Source organism: Mustela erminea, chromosome 1 (genome assembly GCF_009829155.1).
Source record: "Mustela erminea isolate mMusErm1 chromosome 1, mMusErm1.Pri, whole genome shotgun sequence".
Classification (NCBI taxonomy): Eukaryota; Metazoa; Chordata; class Mammalia; order Carnivora; family Mustelidae; genus Mustela; species Mustela erminea.
Window position 1 is genome coordinate 68,523,390 of NC_045614.1, and position 9,227 is coordinate 68,532,616.

Below are 9,227 nucleotides of genomic sequence, written 5' to 3' on the forward strand. Positions count from 1 at the left end.
GGATGTTAACAGAAGACAAGGGACTCCTGGGTCAGAGACAAAGGACTTGATGACTCATTGCATAGGTGGCAGTTTGAGCTCTGTGTTTGTGTGAGTTCCCCTTGAACCCCATGTCCCGTGGGGGCAATGTGGGGCAGCCCAGGTGGATTCTGCACACTCACTGGGTTCGCATCACAGCTCAGACACTCTGAGTTTCGGTAAATCTGGTCTTTTAAAGGGGCTGTTAGCAAGCCTGCTGGACCTTTACTTCTGAGGGAAGCATTATCTTTATAATCCTAAACAGAAAACAAATCGCCCTCTGTTCCACACAGAGATACCAGCTCTAGCTTCAAGGCTATTTTCTATACAAACATCTTTCAAAAGATAATTTGGAGCAAAGGTTTTCAGTGCCTTGACTCAGAAGATGTGTAGATATGCCTAAGATTCATGTAGAATTATTTCCCAACAGTTAGGAATGGTCTTGCTACAAACACAACTCATGAGTTTCCCAACAGAAGTATATTTCACCCTTGAGCAACACACAGGATAGGGGCACCAACACCCACAAGCAGTCAAAAACCTGTGTATAACTTTGACTCCCTCAGAACTTAACTACTAATAACCTACTATTTAACAAAGCCCTACTGATAGCATAAACAGTTAACACATATTTTTGCATGTTATATGATTATATCCTGTGTTCTTACAATAAAGTAAGCTAGAGAAAAGAAAATGTTAAGCAAATCATGAGAGAGAGAAAATTTACAGTATTGTACCGTAAAAAATCCACATCTAAGTGGAGCCTCACAGTTCGAACTTGTGTTGTGTAAGGTCAGTATATACTATAGGCTGTATATACTACATTGTTGTATATACTACAGGCTGCACAGATAGAGTTAAGAAGACTTTGTAAGAGGACAAAAGATTACTGAATTTTCTTTTCACATGTCTTTGAATTTTAAAAAAGTTAAGTAACACAGACAGTACAAAAGTAAAAATTGTAGGAGAGTAGGCAGAGAAAAGTATGTCTCTCTCCCTATCCCCTACTACTCAGTTTCTCTCCCCAGAGGAAACCAGCTTATTTTGAATTTCCTAGAGATTTTAGATCTTCCTGTCTTCCTTCCTCCCCTGCCTTCCTACCCACCCCCCATACACACCCCCACACACATAAAGACTGGGGTATGTGTATGCATACTCAAGCCTTTCCTCTACCTCCAATTCTTGTCTACTCCTCCACTTATCCCCACCCACCAGAAACAATCAAATTTAAGACAGATGAAGCAATCTATAATGAAAAACAGTGCAGTTTCATCCAGTGACTTTTGAAATTCCTGAATTCATTTACTCATGCATTCCCCATTGGTGACCACTTCCTGAGCTCAAGCATGTGAAGGGGAACAAGGCACCTAATTATAAAGAATAATGAAAGTAGGAGAAATAAATGTACTATAGGAGAACCCACGCCTCCCACATTGCTTAGGACACCTTGTTGCTGACACCTACTTCCTTCCTTCACAGCAAACAAAACACTGGCAACCTAGCTTGAGCCTCCGAGGCCCCATATCTAATTTATTGCTTCGCACTTATGTCAAATGTTGGCACTTATCACCCTGCAGGGCCCTGAGCATCACTTCAAGTCCTTTCAAGTACCTTAGACAGAGATAATCCCTCCATCTGACTTCTCCAATATACCCTACAGATTTTACTCTGCTATGTAAGTGTTGTCCAGTAAACCTAAGTGCATAGGTGAAAATGAATTATAACTTTTATATATGTGACTTTTAAATATAACCCTTTAACCTATATGATGAAGTAGAAAATGGAAAGGTTTTAACAGTCTGACTTGATCTGATATTATAGTTCTGGTTTATTTTGTTCCTCCAATTTGGTAAACTCCAATAGCTTCTCTTTGAGTAGTCCAGTGTGTAAGAAAGAAGTATTTTTATATAGCAAATCCTTAAAAAGAGACCAAAAAAACCCCCAAAAAACAACAAAAAAAAAAACATAAGCAAGAAACAGCTTCCTAGTGTAGGTGTCCCGAGAAGCAGACCCTAACTAAGACAAGGATTTGAGGGCAAGCAGTTCGTTGGGAGGAGAACCAGAGGACATGGGTAGAGGAGAGAGGAAGAGAGATCAGGAGTGAGGCTGTGTCGTCACGCAGGTCACTCCTTAGGGTAGCCGGGGCTGAACCCCACTGGGCAATTCCAGGGCCAGTGGAAAACACACTTAAGTTTCCTGCACAAGGACTGCTAGCTGGGAAAGTTAGTTCTTTGGTACTTTTGGCCTCCATGTCTGTGGGAAGCCAGTGTTCCTGCCACCAAAGTTGCCCTCAGGCAACAAGATGCAGATGCTGGCCAATGGAAGGTCCTGAGGGGATATGGCTGGGCTCTGCCTGCCTCTACTACATGGGTCATTACAGGACCAAGAGAGGCCATTGGCTCATATTCCACATTTGCAAATTCCCCCAAATTTGAGCTAAAACATCATTCCTGAGGGTATAGAATTATAGAAATACACACAGGATTGAAAAATGTCTACTAAGTAACTTTCCTTTTTATTTATTTAAATTCTATTAATAAACATATATTATTTGTTTCAGGTTACAGGTCTATGATTCATCAGTCTTATATAATACCCAGTGCTCATTATAACACATACTGTCCCCAATGTCCATCACCCAGTTACCCATCCCTCTACTCCCTCCTCTCTAGCAACCCTCAGTTTGTTTCCTTTGACTAAGAGTCTCTTATGGTTTGTCTCCTCTTCTGGTATGGTCTTGTTTCATTTTTCCATCCCTTCTCCATGATCCTCTATCTTGTTTCTTAGTTTCCACATATATATACAATGGAATATTACACAGCCATCAAAAAATGAAATCTTGCCATTTACAATGGCATGGATGGAATGAAAGGATACTATGCTAACCTAAATAAGTCAGTCAGAGAAAGACAATTATCATGTGATCTCACTGATATTAAGTAACTTTCAATTTGAGTCCCAGTAACTGACCACAATATTGTTATGTATAATAAATTTAGTGTTTTTCACAAATCCTTTCTTTACCTTAAAATTAGTATAATTGTATTGCCTTGTATTTTTGTTTTAAAGACATATTTTGGGGGCACCTGGGTGGCTCAGGCATTAAGCGTCTGCCTTCAGCTCAGGTCATGATCCCAGAGTCCTGGGATCCAGCCCCGCATCCAGCCTCCTGCTCAACGGGCAGCCTGCTTCTCCCTCTCTCACTACGCCTAATTGTGTTCCCTCTCTTGCTGTGACTTTCTCTGTCAAATAAATAAAATCTTTTTAAAAAAAAGACATATTTTATTAAATATGGATATTTCAAGTGTTTACTCAGCAATTAAAAATTTTTTTAGCACCCTGCTTTAACATTTCTTTATTTTTTAATGTATTGCAAGCCTAAAAAAACAACCTGGACCTCTGTCACCATTGGAAAGGCCCCAGTTAAACACAATAGAATTAGGGAGAAATTAGGGGCAAAATTAAGAAGAAAAAGGAAGGACATAAGAGACAAAGTGTCAGAGCACTTTGCTCTCACCTAATTGATTAGGGTGTGGGACAGGGCTGTGTGTACTATACCTGAACTGAACAGTGTCTTCTTGCCTTTCAGGCACCAGTGGCTCAGAGGTGGAACATGACTCTCAGAAACTTCACTCTGTAGACCTAACCTGACAGTTCCAGCTGATCCATGGGCCTTGCTCACATCTTGCTTTTTATTTCTCACCTTAAAGAAAAAAAAATTAGGAGCAAAGAAAAAAAAGTAACCAATTGTTGGATGATAAATCAGAAAGTTGTCATTTGTCTCCTAGAGCTAGTGGGACTTAGTACGTGTTCTGAATACAATATAAAATATATTGTGGGTATCAATGAATGAATGATAATGAAATCCCCGAAGGGGAATCAATCAGGTTTTTCTGGAAGCCTCCAGAAGTATGGAGAAATGTGTGTTATATTTATCTTTGTGTTTTTTCTTCAAATAAAAGCTGATTAAAGTGAGGTATCCTATTTTTCTAATTAAATTAAAGCTAAAAATTATTAATGTTGTCTTTGTGAACCCAAGCTCTAAATTATTCCTGGGAAAAATATGCCTTCTCCAAAACCAAATGTTTCAGTAATCATTGACTCACTAGATCATAAACTCATTTATGGATAACTCATTTATAAGGATAGCCTTCTAACTAGCACTATAATTGAGGAGACAAATAATTGAGAGATAAATATTTTTTGTCACAAGCAAGTAGTAGATGATATTTGTTGAAATTATGCGATTTGTTTTCATTTTCCTTGATCAAAATTTGTAAAAAATTAAGAAGAAATGCATTTTTCAAGATATGTTCATAGAGAGTGCCTAGGTGGCTCAGTTGGTTAAGTGTTTGTCTTCTGCTCAGATCATGATCTCAGGGTCCTGGGATCAAGCCCCACATCAGGCTTCCTGCTCAGGGGGGAGTCTGGTTCTCCTTCTTCCTCTGCCCCTCCCTCCCCCAACTTATGCTTTCTTACTCTCATGCTCTCTCTCTCAAATAAATAAAATCTTAAAAAAAATTTTTTTAAAGATATGTCTATAGAATGCTAAAAATAATACAAATTAGAAATTTTGGATTTCCCTTTAAGCATTTGTCATTTTCATGGGATTTTTAGCTGTCAAAATCAAAACAAATGCATATAATATTGGATATCCAGTCTGTTCAATGGGATATGGATGGAATACAATGACAGATCTTTTCTCATACCTTAGAATTTCTGAAAAATGAAAAGCTTATTACAATTACATTATGTATTTACAGGGTAAAAATACTTAGCTCACAGGTATCCAGACAGCAGGTGCTTGGCACATAGTGTGAAACACTGGTCCTGACTCTCCTGGGCAGGAGTAGTACCACCTCTGTAGGGTGAGATAGTTTTCTTTCAGGAGCATGCATGCGTGCCTGTGTATGTGTGTATGTGGCTGCAGATCAGCACCACCAAGTGGAAGGGTAAGAAAGGGAACTCTCAACAACTATTTTAGGCACCTACCTGTAGTACCTATTTGCTGCTTTAACAAATTACCCCCAGCATGGTGACTTACAACAACAAAATATTCATTTCCTAACACAGTTTCTGAGAGTCAGGAATGCGGAGGAATGGGTGGTTCTGGCTCAGGATCTCTCTTAAGTTTGCAGTCAAGATGTCATCCAGGGCTGCGGTTATCTGATGGCTCAAATAGGGCGCCAGGATCTGCCCCCTGGGTGGCTCTTTCTTGTGGCTGCTGGAAGAATACACCTCAGGTCCTCACACATGGACTTCTTCATAGGACTCCCTATGTCAGGTGGCTTCTGGAAGAGGGCAGGATCAGAGAAAGTAAACAGGAAGTTCTAATGCCTTTTAGTCACTTAATCCCCATAGTCACGCTGTCATTTCTGCATCCTACTATTTGTTAGAAGCAAGTCAGTAAGTCCAGCCCACAGTCAAGGGGAGGGGAATTAGGTGACTTCTTTTGAATGGCTGCAAAGGCGGGGTGGTCAAAGAGCTTGACTTTTTTCTTTTTTAGTAGGTCTATGCCTAACATAGAGTCCAACACAGGTCTTGAACTCATGACCCTGAGATCAAGACTGGAGCTGAGATCAGTTGTCTGATGCCCAACTGACTGAGCCACCAGGTGCCCCAGAGAACTTGATATTTTATTTTTGTTTATTTTTTAAAAGGTTTTATTTATTTATTTGACAGAGAGAGCACAAACAGGGAAGTGGCAGGCAGAGGGAGAGGGAGAAACAGACTTGAGCAGGAAGCTTAATGTGGGGCTCGATCCCAGGACCCTGGGATCATGACCTGACCCGAAGGCTGACCCTAAACAACCAAGCCACCCTGAACTTGATATTTTAAATCAGCGCAGTGAAGCAACTCCAAGAATCAGATGACTTACCCAGCTTACCCTGACATTGGTATGTGAGGGCACTCACATCTACATATTTCAGGTGTTTGTGGAACATTACTAGTGCTAATGTTTAATACATAGATCCACACAGCTAAAATAAGTTGAGGAATCCATTTGTGATGGAAATATGATTCTGTTTCTTCCAGAAGGCAGAATCTAACAGATCAGAGTATTGTCAACTATGAGCCTGTTTAGATGGCAGCCTAGAACTTTTTCAGCATTATTCTGTCATATCAACACAACCAGTTGAATTCAGAGGAGCAAGCCTAGTCCTGAGTTGGGGCCACAGAAATATATGTTTGGTGGCAAGGAGAGGAGGACCCTAAGGGGGTCTGAAAATAATGTTGCTGGCCAGTCACTCCAAAATGGACCACTTTACAATGATTTGCTTGAAGAATTGATACTTAAACATATCAGTCACTAGACACATAGGTATTTAATAGGTTTAAATTCAACAGTACATTTCAATATTGGTTGTGTGTTTTGAGGGGATGGAGAAAAATGGTTGAAAAATGTATTCTCATCTAATTCTGTGGAAAGACTTTGCTTGAAACTTCTCCATTCAACCTACTCCATTCTGATGCTCTTTCCAAGCCAGCACAAGCATAATTAAGCATGATCAATGCCGACTGGACTGAAAAATATAACTGTTTAGCGGGGAAAGCTGCACCCCTGGTCATGGTGAACTTGCCATCCCTGCCTGGCTCCAGTTATTCTTTCTTCCCCCAACCACCAGCTCAGTCTGCACCCTCTCCCACCAGGCCTCCACACAGGAGTAAATGCAGAATGGCTGACTATCCCTGGCAGCAAGAAGACTCTGGAGGGTATTATATTCCAATACTCCCATTCTCTCACTGTCCAGCAGCAGAGTAGAGTCACACACACCCAAACAAAATGGTGACTTTTCTTCCTTGCAGAGGTCTACCAGACAGAACTCTTTGCAAACAGACTTTTCCCTTGCCACATTATGTTGATAATTGATCCTCATAATAATGATCCTGAGGTTGGTCAGACTCTGAGAAACCCACTGAATAATTAAGAGAATAAAATGATTTTCAATAGGACTTCATGCTTAGTGCATTTCGTATTCCAGTACTTTCGATGGACGGTCACAGCTGAGTGTCTAATTCTTCAGACATGTGAGGAAGCCAAGGATTTACTGTGAGTCGGTGGTACTACTGTGATGAGTTATTTAGGAGCATATTACCCAGTGTCGCTCAGCTCTGGTATGGCCATGCAGCGGCCACATAAGCTGCAGCCACAGGGAGCTGTTGCATTGGAACCACTCAGAACCCATGTTTTCCTCCTAGATTAAAAAAAATTATTGGGGCACCTGGGTGACTCAGTCGGTTAAACATTTACTTGTGTTCAGGTTATGATCTCTAACTGAGCCCTGCATCGGGCTCCTTGTCCAGCGGTCAGTCTGCTTCTCCCTCTTGCTCTACCCCTCCCCCTGCTCCTGTGTGCTCTCTCTCTCTAATAAATAAATAAAATCTTTCAAAAAATTATTGTTGGAATTAAGGATAATTATCAATAAAATCATATCCCAAAACACTGTTCTTCTAATCAAGGAACCACCTACTGCCCTTACCCATTTTTAACATGTTTAAAGAATTTGATACAGGATTAATTAAAAAAAAATTGGCTGGAAAAGTTTAAACTACTCCAGGTGGCACCTCATATCCGAGGAAGGCTTCTTCTTCTCTCTCTCTCGCTGCTCCTGTTATTTGTAGATACATTGCTCTACTTGGAGAAAATTCAAAATCACAAAAATTTACAGTGGAAAAAAATATCAAGTCCAACACTCATATTTGGCAGTTGAAAAACAAACATCCCAAATGCAATATGACTTGCCCCCAAGCTACATAACAAGTTAATCATGGAGCCCCAGAAGAACCCACATTTCCCAATTCCTGCAGAAAGATCAAAGCCACAGCAAAGCCAGTAACTGCTAATGCAAACAATCAGCTCTCACAGCCAAAGAAACCAAAGAAGCACTGGGAAATGGCATTTCAATGAACTACTTTTGACCACTAAGATTGAAGTCCCGTGTGTCCTATTTTAAATATCTCACACTGAAAGGATTCAAGTAGCTTTAAGCAGAAAATTAAAGCTCACATGGCATTGCTCACCTTTAGGGTCTCTGAGGCTCAGAGACATGCAATTTAGTAATTTACATCTTTTCAGACTTTGATTAATTTTCAGAATGGAGGCCATGTCCACAAGAGAGTGTGGGCAGCTGGAACTAACTCTTCAGAGTGATGCCAAGTGTGGGAAAGGGGATTACATGGTGCAATAATTGGATCCTTACCACACACACACCTACCCACAGTGGATTCATACTATTTTACTTCTAAATATTTCAACATGCATCTCCTAAGAATAAGTACATTCTCCCTATTGGTGAGAAATCATATTTGGAAACCAAGATCTGGGGGCAAGAGTGTTCACTGATACTAGGTTATCATTGCTTCCTGGCCCTTTCAGCATACATATATAGGAAAGGCGCACTTTTAAAAGTTGAGTCTATAGGGTTATTCTCAATTCAAATTTAATCTTACAGTGTTTTATTATTTTAATTTAATATTTGCTTTGCATCTCATTTTTCTTACACCAAAAATCTTGTTTTGTATAATATACTTATTTTCATCTGCATTTTAATTTTTTAAATATGTAGAACACTTGCCTGAACCTAAAGTATAAACTGTATGAAAAGGTAATCAAATTCACTGAAGTTTCACTTCCAGTCTTCTCCCTTCTCTCCATTTCCTCATCCCCTATAGGTAACTAATTCTGTCACCTCTTTTTGAAAATATAAACAAATATGTAAACATATTCTTATTCCTAATTTTATTTTTCTTTAATTTTATTAATTAAAATATAGTGTACTATTAATTTCAAAGGTAGAGTTCAGTGCTTCATCAGTTGTATATAACACCCAGTGCTCATTACATTGTGTGCCTTCCTTAATGCCCATCACCCTAATACCCCATCCCCCCACCCACGTCCCCTCCAGCAACCATCAGTTTGTTTCCTATAGTTAAGAGTCTCTTATGGAATAGAACTTCCTATGACCCTGCAATTGCACTACTAGGTATTTACCCCAAAGATACAGATGTAGTGAAAAGAAGGGCCATCTGTACCCCAATGTTCATAGCAGCAACGGCCACGGTCGCCAAACTGTGGAAAGAACCACGATGCCCTTCAACGGACGAATGGATAAAGAAGATGTGGTCCATATATGCTATGGAGTATTATGCCTCCATCAGAAAGGATGAATACCCAACTTTTGTATCAACATGGACGGGACTTGAAGAGA